The sequence below is a fragment of the Melozone crissalis genome, unplaced genomic scaffold (genome assembly GCF_028551555.1).
Source record: "Melozone crissalis strain CALT ecotype California unplaced genomic scaffold, PUWL_Pcris_2 ptg000045l_1, whole genome shotgun sequence".
Classification (NCBI taxonomy): domain Eukaryota; kingdom Metazoa; phylum Chordata; class Aves; order Passeriformes; family Passerellidae; genus Melozone; species Melozone crissalis.
This window is the reverse complement of record NW_026535823.1, coordinates 29237545-29253620: the sequence shown is the minus strand read 5'-3', so window position 1 is coordinate 29253620 and position 16076 is coordinate 29237545. Positions and strand designations below refer to the sequence as shown.

At 41.2% G+C, this 16076-nt stretch overlaps 1 protein-coding gene across 9 annotated transcripts in view; it reads left to right on the top strand.

The window, feature by feature from the left end:
* DAB1 (DAB adaptor protein 1) overlaps positions 1-16076 on the top strand; it is a 414997-nt gene that overhangs the window by 254306 nt on the left and 144615 nt on the right. For 3 of the 9 annotated variants that reach the window (XM_054285851.1, XM_054285849.1, XM_054285853.1), the window contains one exon: positions 9882-9973. The exons of the other annotated variants lie outside the window; for them this stretch is intronic. The gene's annotated coding sequence lies outside the window, so the exon portion shown is untranslated. The remainder of the gene's footprint in view (positions 1-9881; positions 9974-16076) is intronic. 9 annotated transcript variants of the gene reach the window in all.

Here is a 16076-nt window from a genome sequence, read left to right as displayed (position 1 = left end):
TCCTGTCACATTGTGGCTGGCACACCAGGTTTGCCATTTTGAGGAAAGAAAAGAACCACAGCAAACCTAAGAACAGCAGCAAATCCACATTGTCCTGCTATGCTTTAATGTCTAACAAGGGCTGGGGAAGAGGGGACCATGGGTTAATTATGCATTGCACAAAAAAGGAATTTCCTGAGGTTTTTTTCCTAATTCCACAGAACTTATTAAATAAATGGAGAAATGCCTGCATTGTACCATTCATTTTCTGCCCTCTTGTTTTCTCTTTAAACAAAAGAAGTTCAATAATATAAATTTGGCGTTTTGAGAGAGCTTTTTGTGTCACTAAGCACATAAAAGAAGTGTGTGCTGTCCTGGCAGTCAGAGGGGAGAGATGCTGCTCTTGTCACCTTCCGGGAGCAGGTTTGGGTCAGGGCTCACCTGTGGATGCCTTGTGCTGGCTCCTGTCAGTGCCTGTCCCTCTCTGTGGTGTATCCATGGTGTATCAATGGTTTATCCATGGTGTATCCATGGTTTATCCATGGTGTATCCGTGGTTTATCCCTGCCTTTCCCTCGCCTCTGTGGATTCATTTCCCAGTTGTGCTGCTCATGTCTGTCCAAATAAACCTGAGTTAATCCCAGCTGGGGCAGGGATGGTGTGGGCAGGACTCACCGGGGTCACAGCTCCTGCCAGCTGTACAAGTGGGCAACTTTATTTTTAGCATATTCCCAGCCTGACTTATCAGTGAAGCACTTTGAGGTAACGACTTCAGCGTGTTTGATGTTTGTTCATTTTGAAAGATGTCATTTTAAGAATTTCTGCAAGTTTCAAAACTGCCCTGTGGGAGATCTGTTCCATGCCAAAATGTCATTTCAGATTCTAAACTACATACTCCCTCATACTTTCTCTTTATAAATGTTTCAGACTACCTGCATTTTTTATCATTGCACTTTTGTGTGACCTGTGAGTTCCTTGTAACTAACCTACAAGGCCTGTCTGGGGGAAGTAATAGAATTATTTTAAATGAGTTCTTTTCCTCTGTCAGAAGGTAAAGCCACCACCCAATTATTTCTTCCTTATGTGTAGATATTTGTATTAATATTTTAAAAAATGCGGTGTTTATAGTGTCACTCATAGGTCTGTGTTAAAATTAAATCAAATGTGTCCTGGGAAGTGAATGCTTAGTTTCATTTCTAACAGTTGTTAGAACCAGGCCTTATTTCTTCAGCAGCAGATCAAACTCCTGATATTTTCTGCAAGTCATCAAACTTCATTCCTGGGCCAAAATTATGTGTGAAATCCTGCTTGATGGCTTTCCTGGCAACACTACCACTCAGAGCAAACATAAAAATAATTATTAAAAAGAATACTTACAGTGAGCACCTCTGAAACATCCTCTTCAATGGGAAACACCATCAAGAGGGAATCCTTGAATGTTCATTCCAATGCTGGTAGCATGGGGAGGTGACCATCAAGGGGAGGTGTGCAGCTCTAAAAATGGAAATGTTGGTTAATAACAGCACAAAAATGGAGTTATTGCAGGTGTAATGACCATGAATCAGTGGCTCTTTCCAGTTTCCAGCTCTCCAAAGGTGGATGGGAAGCAGCATCCATCCAGGATGGGATGCTGGGTGGGTACAGAGCTGGGAGAGGGTTTTGTGCTGTCCTGCAGCACCTGTGGAAGGGGACTCAGCCACAAGGCTGGGGATTGTTCTGCCACTCCTGATCTCTCCTGTTTAAAGCCCTTCCACTTCCCAACAATAAATATTCATTGAGCTGAAGGGCAGGGGAATGAGAGATGGAATACTTGAATTAGTGAGGGCATGAGCTTAAACCTGGAGTTCTCTTACCTCAGTCTCTCTCATATATTTTGATCCGAAAGTTTTTATCCAGCATCTGTGAAATCTTTGCAGAAAATGTTTTGGGCAAACTGATTTCTGCACAGCCTCCAACAAGTTTTTAATGAAAACGTGTGCAGGTAATGAAAACACGTGCAGTGTTTTTAATGAACCACATTGTGCAAGTAAACATGAACAGCTAAAAACGTGTGGGGAGGGCAAGCCTGAGGGAAATGTGTTATTGTGTCAGTCACAAAGGATCACAGGGATGTAAACTCCTCAGTTTTCACTGGGGGTGTCTGTAGTGTGCACAAGGAAAGTTAAACCTGCTCTTCCCACCTTGCTCAGGTTTTGCTATTGGGATTTTTTTATCCCCTCCACAAATACCTTTGCCAGGATTTCTTGGTGCACAGAGAGCCCTGCAATGGATATTCCCTTTCCACTGAGCTGTGCATGAGGTGCTATAATAAGATCTGATAGTCATATCTTTTTTTTACAGCTACAAAGTCATGAACTCCAGGGCAGTATTTCCACCTCACAGCAGGCTTCAATAGAGCAGTGTAATACCTCTGGCAGCCTTGGGCTGCTCTGTTAGGAGGAACACTGGGTGCCCCCGACAGTGCTGATTTAAGCTTCACAGTTAACATTATTTTTAAGGACTCAGGACACAGAAAAGCTCTGAGAAAAACTGGTTGCTCCTGTGCTCTCCCCACAGAGCTGACACCGAGTATCAGATGTCACAGCAAACCTTCCCAGGCAGTGCTGGCTGAAATTGTTCAGAGCTGTCCTGAAAAGCAAACAACTAATGGCTTAAAATAAAAGATGAGAAAGAGAAATTTCTCCATAATTTAGCTGTCAGGAGAAAGAGACTCTGGTCTTAAGACTAAAGAGTTCCTGTGGAAAATGTGTTATTTTTGTGCTGAATACGTTAATTTAGTGATGCTGTTGGAAACTAAAATCCTGCAACATCCACCCTTCCTTTCATTTAGTTTCTTGATGATGAAGATGCGTGACCCTTCCCACCACTCCCTGCCACCTCCATTTCCCTGGCTCTGCTCTCATGAGGATGTTTTCACTGCCAGTGGGAAGGTCAATGAGCAATTGGCACTGCTTGCCCTTTTCCAGGCCTGGGAAGTGCAGAGCTCCACGGGGATCAGGGACACCTCCCTGGGCACAGAGAGGCCAGAGAGCAGAGATCAGCATCCCTCTGCTTGCCAGCACTGCTCCCTCCCTCCTTCCTCCACCATTTTTTTCTGCAGTGTGAGAAAGAATGAATTACCCACAGTAGTCACCCCACAGCTCTTTGTTATGAAACAAATGTTTGTGGTTAAAGCTTTTTAACAAAGGGAAATCGGTAAATATGTTTGTCAGTACCTTGATGACAAGGCAGTGATCCCAGCCAGCAGAAATTCTCCTTTTCAACCAGAAATACTCTGTCCAGCTGCTTGTAGGGCTTTATGTGAGGCTACATCAAAATCAGTGACTGGAAAATGATGAAACTGTCTTGATGATATCCCTCCACAGGCCTGGAATAACACAAGACAACAAGGTTTGTTCTGAAGTCAGTGACCAATTTTTGTTTAAAAATGGCTTTTTAAACATTGAACAAATTTCGCATGAGACAAAGTACTGAGGAAAATGACAGGTTACTGTTTGTGTTGAAAGATAAATTTAATTTGTATTCAGCTGGAAATTAAAACATTGAGTTAATATACATTTAAAATGTACTGTTACCAGGAACCAGAGGCAGTGTTTTACTGTTTCTGTAGCAAGTGTTTGTAATCTAATTAAGAAATAATAAAAATAAACACAACACAAGAAAGCCAGAGGGAAATGGTCAATGAGAATAGATGAAATTTCAGAGGGCTTTTGCAGTGAACTTACAACAATAAAGGGAAGCTTGGGAAACTGAGGGGAGTTACTTTTCCTACAAACCTATTTATGGCCAAATTCTTCCCATTTCCTGTGGTTCTTTTTTTTTTCTTTTTTTTTTTTTTTGTGCTCCTCAAATAAAGCCTGCATACTGCTAACAAACCATAGAGCTTAGAGACCCATGAATGGTGTAAATCAGGACTGTGGTCACAACAAAACGCTGGGTTTGATTGCTGGGTTTTTAGAACAATAATGAATTTGCTGTGCACAGAGCTGCCTGTGCAGAATTGCTGCTGGGGTTGGTGATGTTTGCCCACCCAGAGCAGCTGGTGGGGCCCTGTCCTGGCTCTGGTTCTGTCTGTCCATCCAGCACTGCATCCCCATTGCAGCTTTTCCCCCCAAGCACTTTCCTGTCCGTGCTGCTCCCTGCCAGGCTTCCCTCCCTCATCTCCTTTTCTGCTCCTCTCATCACCCCATAATGCTCTTTTTCTTCATTCACAAGTCAGAGATTAGAAAAATACACTGGTTGCTGTCAAAATACCTGTTCCAGGCTCCCTTCCAGCCAAGGACTCCCAACTCTTTGGATGATAATTCCTCAGGGCACAGGTCTCCTGACCCATTCTATTCAGTATTTATTGGGACAGAGTGAGCTTCTGGGTCTCAAAGCCACAACTTCTGTACTTTGTCACAGTGTCTGGGTAACATATCCAAAATTCATCAATGCAAGCACAAGTTTAGGTGAAGAAAGTCACCCCAGAAGCTCTGGTTTTTAATTTAGAGCCATTATTTGAGAATGCAAGTGACATGAAGATGTTCTTTTCAAATACTTGTAGCTTTGAAGGGACGCAGAGCATCTCAAGTGATAATTAATATATACAAAATTGCAGAACTCCAGAAAATGGCTAAGACTTGACAGTGTCTGTGTTCATTGAGAAAATAACTATAAAAAGTTCTATAAAGAAACATTTTTCCGTATATAATTTTTCCTTATATTTTTCCTTATATATATTTCCTTATATATAACATCTTCTAATCAAGATGTAAATTAATAATCCCTGCTAAAATGTAAACATATTTAAGAACTATTATTCAGAAGTCCTAATGGCTTTGAACTTCATGATTTTTGAAAGTCATTTGAATACATTCCACTCTTCATCAATCACAGCTTCTCTTGTTCTGAGAAGAAACCAGAAGTCAGTGGTGAATGAATGCTCTGTAAAAATGGAGAGGAAAGGGCTGAGAAAAGAACAGCATGATTGTACTGCCTTGCCACTGCAGCAAATAATGCACATTGTACTTTCAAAGGGGGAGAAAATAGAACTTTTGGCAGGCTCCACCAGAATAAGTAATTTAAAAGCTATCACAGAGCTATCTGACCAAAACCACTGGGTTTAATTATGCTTATGGGGGAAAGGAATAAAAACAAGAAAACATTTTGGACAGATTGGGTGGATTCTTCCACAGCTGATTCTGTTGTGAGATGGTCCAACAGGAGCTCATTTTCCTGCAGTGTAAGTTATGTTTATTGTGCATTATCCCCACGCTGGATCATGTAGCTCATATATTTTGCTTTATGGGACAAATCAGATAACAGTTTAAGGCTGAGGGCTAACTGACTGTATATATCCCCAGCTGGTTAAACTGCTGGTTGTCACTGGGCATCTTTCATGGGAAAGGCAATTTCAGGAGGATGAGATTCCATCTCACAGAAGTACCTCAAGTACATTTTTGCACTTGCTCACATGCAGTATTTATTTCATAGCTATCTATGCAGAAGATAAATGTGAATGATACAATTATTGAAAATCTCTCAGCTTGCTTGTGCCCTGTGATTCCTTTCAGCTCAAAGGTTTCAAATGATCATCCCTTACAGAAAAATGATAAAAATTAACTTGGTTTTCTGTAAAAGCAGTTTTGTCTATCCTTCAATATCATGTTGCTGGAGAGGATTTCATAGTAAATGTGAAAATGTTTCTATTTGATACCCCACAAGCAGCGTGACAATTACCAATTTTTGCTAAACCAATGCCAGCAAAGAGGTAATAGTAGATACTTTATAGCTGCTAAGTTTAAAATAATTTATTAAAATTAAAATATATAAATTGGATATCTTTATGGCTTTTCTTTACATGTTTAATTGGATGTTGAGAAACCAACAAATGTATTTACAGGATAAAAAGATTGTGCCATGAAGAGAAAATTGGCTGAAAGAAGTAATCTTTAATGCATGTCAACAGTGACATAGGAAATGTGAGATTGTGATGTTATGAGAGTTATGTTGTTGACTGTGTTATACTGATATAAAGTTTATTGATTGTATTAAATTCTGTGTTTAAAATGTTCTCCCTCCTGGCTGTTGATATGTGCAGCATCCTTCCTTTTCTCATTTTCACTTCTTTATATAAAAGGAATGAAAATGGGGCAGTGTCTGTTTCAGTTCAGCTGGTCTGGAAACACCACAGGGTGGATTTTGTGTGCCTTCCAGAACGAGAGTTACAAACATTCTACCAGGTCTATAATGGCAGAATACTTCATAATTATTCACCTCACATTCCTTTCAAGTGGTCCAGGTGTGCTTTAGAATCATCACAAAATCCCAGACTGCTCTGAGTTGGGAGGGATTTTAAAACTGACCTAGGTCCAGGCCCCTGCCATGGCAGAGACACCTTCCACTGTCCCAGGGTGCTCCAAGCCCTGTCCAACCTGGCCTTGGACACTTCCAGGGATTCAGGGGCAGCCACAGCTTCTCTGTGTTATACCCAGCAGTATAACAGTGACAAAAGACAACACAAGAAAGAGACAGAAAGATTTTTAGGTACTTAAACATACTGAGTTAGACAACTTCCACTTCCAGGGATGGTCACAGTGAGGATGTTCAGGCCTGCAAACTGCTCCAAACCAAGGCTGTTCCAAAGCTGCCCAAATCCTAAAAAAACCAAAGAGGCAACGAATTGAAAACCTGACATTCCCTGTTTCTCTGGAAAAATATCTTAACACACACAATCTATTTTTCTACTACTTTAAGATGATATCTGCACTGGTCCACGAGCAGGATTTTGCCCTGTGTCTATCCAACACTGCAGATATGTTTTCCTCCCAAGCTGATTCCATAACCCTGTGCTACTCTGCTCTCTGTAATTGTACTGATCCATAGCATACTGTTTTTTTCCCATTTGACCTTTGCTTTTCACTGACATTTGCAAAATGTGACTAAGTTGAAACCAGACTAAATAGATGTTAACAGCAAAATCTTTTTGCTGCTGTTTCTATTTAAAAAAATCTATTTTCTAGAACTGCAGAATGTGAGGACAAATGCAAAAGTTCTGATATTTGCCATTACCACAGCACATCCAAATGCAATTAAAGGCATTGACCACTTGCTTATTTTTATGTGCTGATTTACACAAATCTATTCAAAGTAATGAGAAGCCCAGCTGGTACAAATCGTTACCAAATGCCTTTCGTAGCCACCTTTAGCCAGAGAACATTTGTTCTGCGTTAACTGAGAACAAACTGTTTCAAATCATGCTGCAGTCCCTCAGAAGTATTAGACACACATTTATCAACTGTTTTGAAAGGCAAAATTAATTTACAAGCTTCTCCAGCAGCAGATGTGTGTTCTGACATGTCGTGGTACAACCGAGCCCAGCGTCTCAGTGCAGCTCCCCAGCTTTTGGGTGGAAGGGACATTTCCTCGCTGGGTAAAGCAACCTTGGCAGCAAAAGCTGCTCAACAACCTATTTATTAGTATCTGCACTCCTCCCCTGCTGTTATATTAATATAATGAATTGTTCACAGGTGCTCCAAATGAGGTTTAGATGATCGCTGGGAGCTTTGTTACTCAGACAAGCCAAATCGAAAGGAGCAGATGCAACAGTCCCCCAGCAGAAGTACAAAGTATGACTTAATGAAGGTCATTCTGCACATTTTGGCCTTGGCGACCCTATGAACAATCAGACTGTCATTATTTTACTGTTTCTAGACAGAAAAGTGATTGCTTCTTGCCCACTTGCCTTGATTTTTTTTTAGTTGTCTTTATTACATCATTGGGAGCTCTTAATTGCATTTAATCCTACTCTCTTTTAGCTAAAATGAGATAGTTCCCATATGATTGTTGTTAATCCATGCTCTAAGTCATGTTTGAGCTTTAATGCTCTTTTTTGTGGCGATGGTTAAATCACAAAATGAGTGTATTCAGTGTATTCAAGCACTGGGCCAGGTGAACAGACAGTAAAATGGACATTCCCAGCTGGATATGCAAAAAGGCGAGAAAAGAGGAGTTGGAAATGGTGCCAGATGCATGGGCTGAACATTTCCTGCAGGTAATAGTGATGCTGTCCAAAATCTGTGGTTTTCTTCTCTGCCCTTGTTTGGTGGCAGATACAAACTAACCCAATGCCATTATCCCCAGAAGGCGTGTATATGCACTTAGCTTTGTAAATGTTGATTTGCTGCATTAAAAGTCTCCTCAAAGGCTGTGCAGGAGCTGCAGAACCTGGGAGATGAGGAATTGTCACAGATGTGTCTTTAGGAAATGGAGGTGCCAGCCTAGCAGAGACCTGGGTCCTTCCCCCTGACTCTGCCACAGATCTCACTGGGATTTTGGAGAAAAGCTCATTTATGCCTTTTCCTTTTGATGGAAAAAGGGGTGAGGATTATTTTTTCTTAGTAGCCTTTTTAGCTGTGTTTAGTTCATGCATTTCTGAGATAAGGCTTTTCCCTTGCTTTATGTCTTACACTGCTCATCATAAAGGGATTCTGGTCTTGGCTGGAGCCTCTCAGTGCTGTAATAATTGCAATAAATGCGAGGGCTACTGCACCCAAAGTGCTCCTTAATGTCCTTCTGCCCCCAGATGGGAACAAGAAGAGGCTCTTTTCCTTTTTTTTTCCATTTTAAAGGAAATGCACTAAGGTCACAACGTGCATCAAAGGTCTGTCTCTGCATCACTCAGCCCTCCACCAGGCAGGCTCTCTAACATGCACACTTTGATAGTTCAGTGACAGATCTCACCAAGGAGAAAGGACAGCATTTTAACCTTGAGTACACATTGCAGGAGAAAATTGCACAGGGACAGAAAAGCCATGTACAACTCCTGTGCAATGAGCCGAAGAAAAGGATCTTCGTTGGGCTTTCCATCTAGAGGGGCCTTGGCAAGGAGCTGCCAAATGCTGTTTTGTAAAATGTGGGGGTTACTATGCATTCATAGTGCTGCAAGGGGTCAGTGCTGGAATTCCCAAGAGGATACCACTCCAGCCAGCAAATATTATTGAGGAGAGTGAGATTGTAGTGCAGACATGAGCACAAAATTCTTAGTTCTCCCCAGAAGAGATATCAGCTTTCTCCTTTCCCATCCTTCTTTGCTCCAACAGGACACACTGCATTCAAGATTGGGTATAACCTAACTCTTGGGTGGGTTTTAGTGTGAAAAATGTGTGTCTGGATGCTTTTCTGGCTTGGGCCTTGCCAGATTGTGTTTATATAGGTTTACACTGGACTCCTGGGGGCAGGTGTCTCATTTCTATTGGGCTTTGAGGCAGAGGCCACAGAGTGGAGCACAGAAGTAATTGTTGGATCCAACCACGAAAACTGCTATTACTTGGTTTCTCTGTGACATCTGTTACATCCTGTTGTGCATGTGATGAGAGGCAGATTTTGTTTCATTTCAGAATCTGTTGGTGAGCATGAATAGTATCTAAAATCGTTGATGGCTCATCAAAACACACATAAAAGCCGTTCTTTCCAAGCTCAGCTTCAGGAGGTGTAACAAATCAGGGCTCTATAGCAGGAGGATTCAGTTCCCAGACTGTGGCAGAGGCAGAGCTGGGAGTAGGTGTGTCAGCAGCAGACTGCAAAACCCCCTGTTGGACCAGCAAAGGAGGAGCAGCAGAAGTGGGAGGGTGCATTTATGGCTACTTGGCTACAAATACCAGCAACTTGCGTTTAATTTCAGCAGATTTTCCCGGGATCTGCGCATTCTCCCATCCCAGCTGGAGGCAGGGGGGTTGTGTCCCCAGCACAAATATGGACAGCGCCAGGCAGGGCTGGAGCATACGTTCCCACAGATTCGGGGTTGCCGCGGGGCCGCGGGGCTGCGGGAGCTGCTGCACAATCCCATTTTCCCATCCTGGCATATGTGCTCCTGGTCACATTCCGGAGCGTTTTACAGCTCTCCTCCTTCCTCATCAACAGGCCAGATGGATCTAGTCTTGCCTACCACCCACTCCTGAGCTGCGCTGTTTATTGACATTTGTCACTCCCAAGGACTTGTGTTTGAGCAGAAGGTAAGTACTCAGTTGGCTGCTATAGGTCTTCTGTAATTCATTAGCTATTTAATAAATTTTTGACTTTTTTTTTCTTGTTAAAGACCATGTCTATGATTTATTTAAGTCCTGAGTGAAGATATTTAATATCAAAAGCTTTGTTTTTTAAATAATATGGATTTTCCCTGCTCGGTGTTCTTCTTCAAATTTATTTTTCTGTTGAGGAAACAAGCTCGTTGTAAAGGAGATATGCATGGGCAGATGTTGATGAGAAATGAAGGAATCAGAAAGGAAGGAGCTATTTGGCTTAACAATACCTCAGATTTCTTTTTATTCTGTGTGTAACCTTGATTCCATGGAACTTCTGTGGATCCTGATGCTGCTGGTTTGGGCAGTTTTGTTAGAGGTTGGCACAGAGATTCAGTCTTTAATGCACAATATATGTGAGAGCCTTCCAAAAGTTGCCATGATGTGTGTGTTTAGCATCTAAACCTGGAATCTGGCCCTCATGTTGGGATGAAGGCATGCCAGGGTATTCCCCAATTTGCTGAGTGTTATCCTGATTTGGAGAAATACCACTTTAGCCACAGGAACCACATATCTGAAAAACTACAATCTCTTCTGTGTATGTGCTGTGTAGTCTCAAGCTGGACCTTAAGAATATGACAACTGCCAGTCTTTTAAAAATCCCATTTTTTAATGTTCTTTGAAATTATCCTGGTTTTGTGGCAGTGGATGAGAACTCAATAAGGTGGTATAGATTCTGTCTTGGTTCTGTCATAATTTCTTATTAAATGTGAATAAGAATGCCAGGAATGAAAAAAGACATAGACACTTAGGAACCTAAATTCCAGTGAGTGCCAGTGAGTAGTTTTCTAATATAAATAAATAGAATGTATTTGAGATACTCTTTTAAACCTCAGTGTTTTGGCTCAGGCTAACGTTATAAACTCTTTCAAGTGAAGGATTGTCTTTTTAGATAAACAGCAAAACCTCTTTAGAAAGGAAGCCCTGATCTAGTTGACACCTATAAATTTATTACAAAATAAAAATACTTCAAACATCCTTCATTTAAATTGTTATTTGAAGATTTATATTATTGCATTGAGTTGCTATGGTGGCACTTGCAATTTCCATTCCTGCCTGGAAAGCGTAAAGAGGAAAAAAAAAATGTGAATAGCAAACATCAGAAAGTAATGATTTGTCATGTTTTGAAATGTATTACAGAAATATCAACTTAGGCAAATATGTTTGGCTGAACTCTGGCATGCTGCCTGGAGCTGAGGCTTCCAGGCTTGTGCAGAGCCTCAGTGTGTGCAGTGCCTGGGGATTGGGAGCTCCAGGGTCCAGCCTCCCTGCTGGACAAGGGGAAATGGACATCCCAGAGGGGCTTTACCTGGACATCAATTTCATGGTGCTTTCCAGGGGTCCCAGAAGTGCTGAGATCTTGTATTGGAACTGGCACTTGTTACTGTTGAGATGTGTGTGGAGGTCCTGAGTTCGGCAGCAAGTGAAGCAGCCCCACTGAATTCTTCATTCCTTGGCCGAAATGTGTCCCACAGCCTGAAGGGTGGAGTGGTCAGTGTCAGCTCCACTTTGTCATAGAACCATGGAATGGTTTGGGTTGGGAGGAATTTTAAAGATTATTTCCATGGGCCCTGGGCAGGGACACCTTGCACTATCCCAGGTTGCTCCAAGCCCTGCTCAGCCTGGTTTTGGACACTTCCAGGGATGGTGCAGCCACAGCTTCACTGGGCAACCTGTGCCAGGGCCTGCCCACCCTCACAGGAAAGCATTTTCTCCTAATATCCCATCCATCCCTGCCCTCTGGCAGTTTGAAGCCATCCCCCCTTATCCTGCCCTCATGTGCTCTCATAAAATCAGCAAGCAGCAGTGGCAAAAGAGTCAAGAATCAGCAGCTGTTAAAGAGGGATTATATCCATCCTTGGATGGTTCTGAAATGGCAAAAGGGAACATGTGCTGTGCAATCCAGAGAATGGTTTGGGTTGGAAGGACTTTAAAGTTCACCTCATTCCAACTCTGCTGCCATGGGCAGAGATGTCCATGAGCTGGACTCAGAGACATAATGAGAGAGTAAAGGAAAGGTCAGGAATGAAGTGTTAAAGGCAAAGAAATGTACAAGTTACTGTTTAAACAAGAGGTTTAAAAAATGTATTATTATTAAAAGGAAAATGTTGAAAAATTGATTTCATACTTTCAGATATAGCTTTATGTAGCAGTGGGCTCGGCTAACTCAAAACTGGGCTAAGCAACTTCCAGAAGAAGGTGTCAGGAATCCTTTCTAGTGCCTAACAGAAATAACACATTAAATCTTACTTGAAAATGCCTTTTTCAGCTAGTGCTTATAATACCATGCTGAGGGCATATTTCAGGATGAGTCTGAGGTTAAAAAAACACCTACTGAGTAACCAGTGGCACTTGCTTCAGCACATGAGTTTTCCTCAGAGGTCTTCCATCCAATTATTGGCCAGATCCAGTGATATTTAACTTATCAGATCTGACAAGAGCTGAACCCAAGGTAGACTGACTGCCTAAACATTTATTTGTGTCAATGACACGTTTAAAACTCTCTGCTCTGTCTAAATATTTAAAAGGAAATATAAAGAGGAAAATGTAATGTGACATAAGAGGAAATGAAAAACAACCTTACTTGCTGAGGACATTCACTACACACAATTGCTGTCTCCTGAATACCTGTTATTTTGGCAGAAATTGAGGGGAATGCAGCTCTAAATATCATGTTCTTCTGTCTCTTTTTAACAAAAAATGATTTTTACAATGGCAAGTGGATCTTTTGCTGTCAAAATCATGGAATATGACAACAGCCAAGATCTTTAGGAACCTCTGAGACTGAAGTTTGCAATTGTAAAAGCTACATCTAAAAATGAATAAATAATGAAGATAAATGTGTACTTAGTGAAAAGAAGCTGCAGTATTGTCCAAACCAGAGAGCTTAAATGTGTCTGCTGCTTGTTAAAGTAGACAAAATCTTAAGAACAAAGTGTAATAATTTTTTTTTAATGGAGAAGTGGAGAGTTTAAACTTTTCAACTCCCCTTTTATTGTCTAACCCAGAGTAAAGCCAAATTTTGGAATTCTCTGTGAAGCAGATAACCTCTATTTTCATAGTAGAATACATTTTCCTCAGCAGGTACCCCTTGCTTTCAGTTTATGTGTATTTAAACCAGTGCGAGCACTCTGCAAGGTAATGCAAAACCGTGTGGGCTTTCAGGATGTAAGGGATGCTGAACATTTTCTTCACCTGTGAAGTTCTCCTAGAAAGGAGTTTATTAAATTCCGAGGTGTCTCTGCGTGGATCATCAGTGGTGTCTGGGGGGAATGAGAGAACAACAGAACTCAGAATGTGTGCATAAATCATGCTCTTAGCAACATGTTCTCTGTTGGAACCTGACACTTATGTTTGCAAAAGCAAACCCTCTCTAAATTAGTTTGCAGTTAATTGGCTGTGAAAGGAAACGCACCTTGCCAAAAAGGATTTGAAATATGAAGCAGTTTGGATTTGTGAAGGAGCTGATCGCTGTTCTTGGAGAATCACAGACTCTTTCATGGGCATCTGGGAAATAATGTGGTTCATAATCTCCAGTGCTTTCACAAATTCCATTATTTGGCAGGACAGGCATCTACTTGCTGCCATCTACTAGAAGATAAATTGATTTTGGAGGGGCAGTCTTGGACTGTTTGTTGGAGCTGCTCATTTGCAGCTGAGGAAAGTGTTTGCAGGAGGGTTAGTTCAGTAATATTTTGAATATGTGAAGGACACTAATAGGGGCTACCAGATAGAATTACAAGATCTTGTTTCTATTTTTCCTCCCAGGACTCAGAATTGAATGAATGGCCACATATATAACAATAATTAGTGTTTATGTATGTCCTTGCCTCTCTCTGGGGTCCTTACAAGCATTCCTGGAGAAATTCTGACAGGAGGCTTCTGATGTACATGTGGTAGAGATGGACATAAAATGAGTATAGGTTAACTTATCAAAGATCACAGACTAGTCAGTGGCAAAGCTGACATCTGAACCAAGCTCCTGAATCTCTTTTTGCATGTGTAACCATGAGATTTTGCAATCTTTGTTGAGATGCATGAAAGGAAGGTTCCCCCTGTGACCAAACCACAATACAGTAGAGGGTCTACCTTCAGAAACCAGTGATGAATCTCTGGAACATTCAAGACTTAATTCTATTTTTAAGTATTTCCATGTGCTGGCTTTTAATAGAGAGATGTCAGTGGTATTTTTTGGGATAATGCATTTTCCACCAGATTTCACTATGGGTGCAAGAATTGTCATAACCTATCAGTGACCTGATATGTCACTGCTAGAAAATAGAGCAGCTTCCCATTTTTCATGAGGAGCTGCCAATTTTTTTCTAAACAGATCTTTTTTGGTTGGCAAGAGCAGTGTTCAGCAACATATTCTGCTCAGTCACCTGAGGTATCTCTGAGGAAATATCTCAAGAGACCTTTAGTGGAATAAGAGAGCTGAGTTTCTTTGCATTTGAGAAAACTGAGGATGAAACCAAATCATGATTAATTCTCCTGCTGAATGGCAAAAAGGAGCTCACTGTGTGGCTACAGCAGTAAGGGATGGGCTACCATAGTTACTGATAATGCAGCAGATACTATTTTCAGTCAGTGCCTAATTGCCTTAGAGGAACTTATTAAACTGAAATCACTATTGTGTGAGGAGCTATTCACATAGAGGATCTCCAGAGTGATCAAGATGATCCTGCTGTGGGCTACAATATAGATCAGTAAATGTGAAAAGGGGTTTTGTGAGAAGGCTGACATCATGAGAGCTCACTTGGCAAGGGATGGGTCTGCACATTGTGCTGTATTTTAGTAAGATGTTAATAGCAGAAATAATGGCTCTCTTTTAGATATTAAATTCCCTCTTCAAAAATCCCACTTGAATCCAGCAAAGTGTAACATTATGGATCTTTCACTTCCAGATTCTTTCAAAGCACCAACAAAAACTCAGTCTCAGACATCCCTCAAAATTTCTCTGTGCCATTATTTGGTAGCCCTTTGTAATCAGCACAGCTTGAGATACCTTAATTAGTTTCATGAAGGTAAGGCCTGTATTCCATCTCAGGAAATGTCCATTTCTCACTAATGCCAGTGGCTGTCACACATGGGCACTCACAAGAACCCTACAGGGTTTTTGGCCAGTGGTTTGCCATTTTTGCAGGATGATGCTGGTTTTACAGTGTGGATTCTGCCTGAGCATTTCATGTGAGAATCCTACAGGCTTGCAGCTGGGCAGCACTGATGCTGATTAACTTGCCTCTGAGGTGAAACTGGGAAGTTTTCTGATTACTCTTCTCCTAGGGAGTCAGAAACTTTGACTGTGAGTTATCAGCGAATTCACTGTCAACAATTATCCTGCAAATTATCTCTTATTTGCAGGTAAACATTTTTGCTCTGCGGGGTGCACTGGTTTACTAGCAACTGCAGTGCTTATTGAAATTGGATAGTATAACAAATTACTCAGAATCCAGGTCTACAGCTATCAGTGGTGGATATTTTAATGTTGTTTTGAGGCAATTCCTTAAAAAATTTGTTCAGTGCTCTTGGTTGGAAGATTGAATTCATCCTTCTCTCAACTGATGCATACAGGAACACTTCAAAATATTCTGATCATTGTCCTGTTAGTACAACTCTATTCAGGAGCTCAGCTGATCCTACTTTCCCTTTAGTTGTTTTAGCAAATAACAAGTGACTGAGAGCTGCACAAGTGACTACTGCAAAAATAGTTGAGAATTACATTCTAGGTTTTGATCTTCAGCTCCTCCAGCTGTTCAGTGAAAATGAAATATTGAGACCTGGCCTACAGGTCTTAATATATAACTCTTATTGGTTCATCACATAATTGGTGATGGCATAGTGCATCATCAGAAAGGAGAATATAGGAATGATGAGTTTAAGCTTTACAGATAAACACAAATGAAATCTGCCAGTCTTCACACCAGACTTCTTGCTCCTTTGCTTCTTGATCGTATTTTTCAGTAGAGAGAAGGAACTGTGACCAAATATGTGTTCTCATGTGAGAGCTTGTGTTGCAAAGTTATGGCCTAAAAAATAT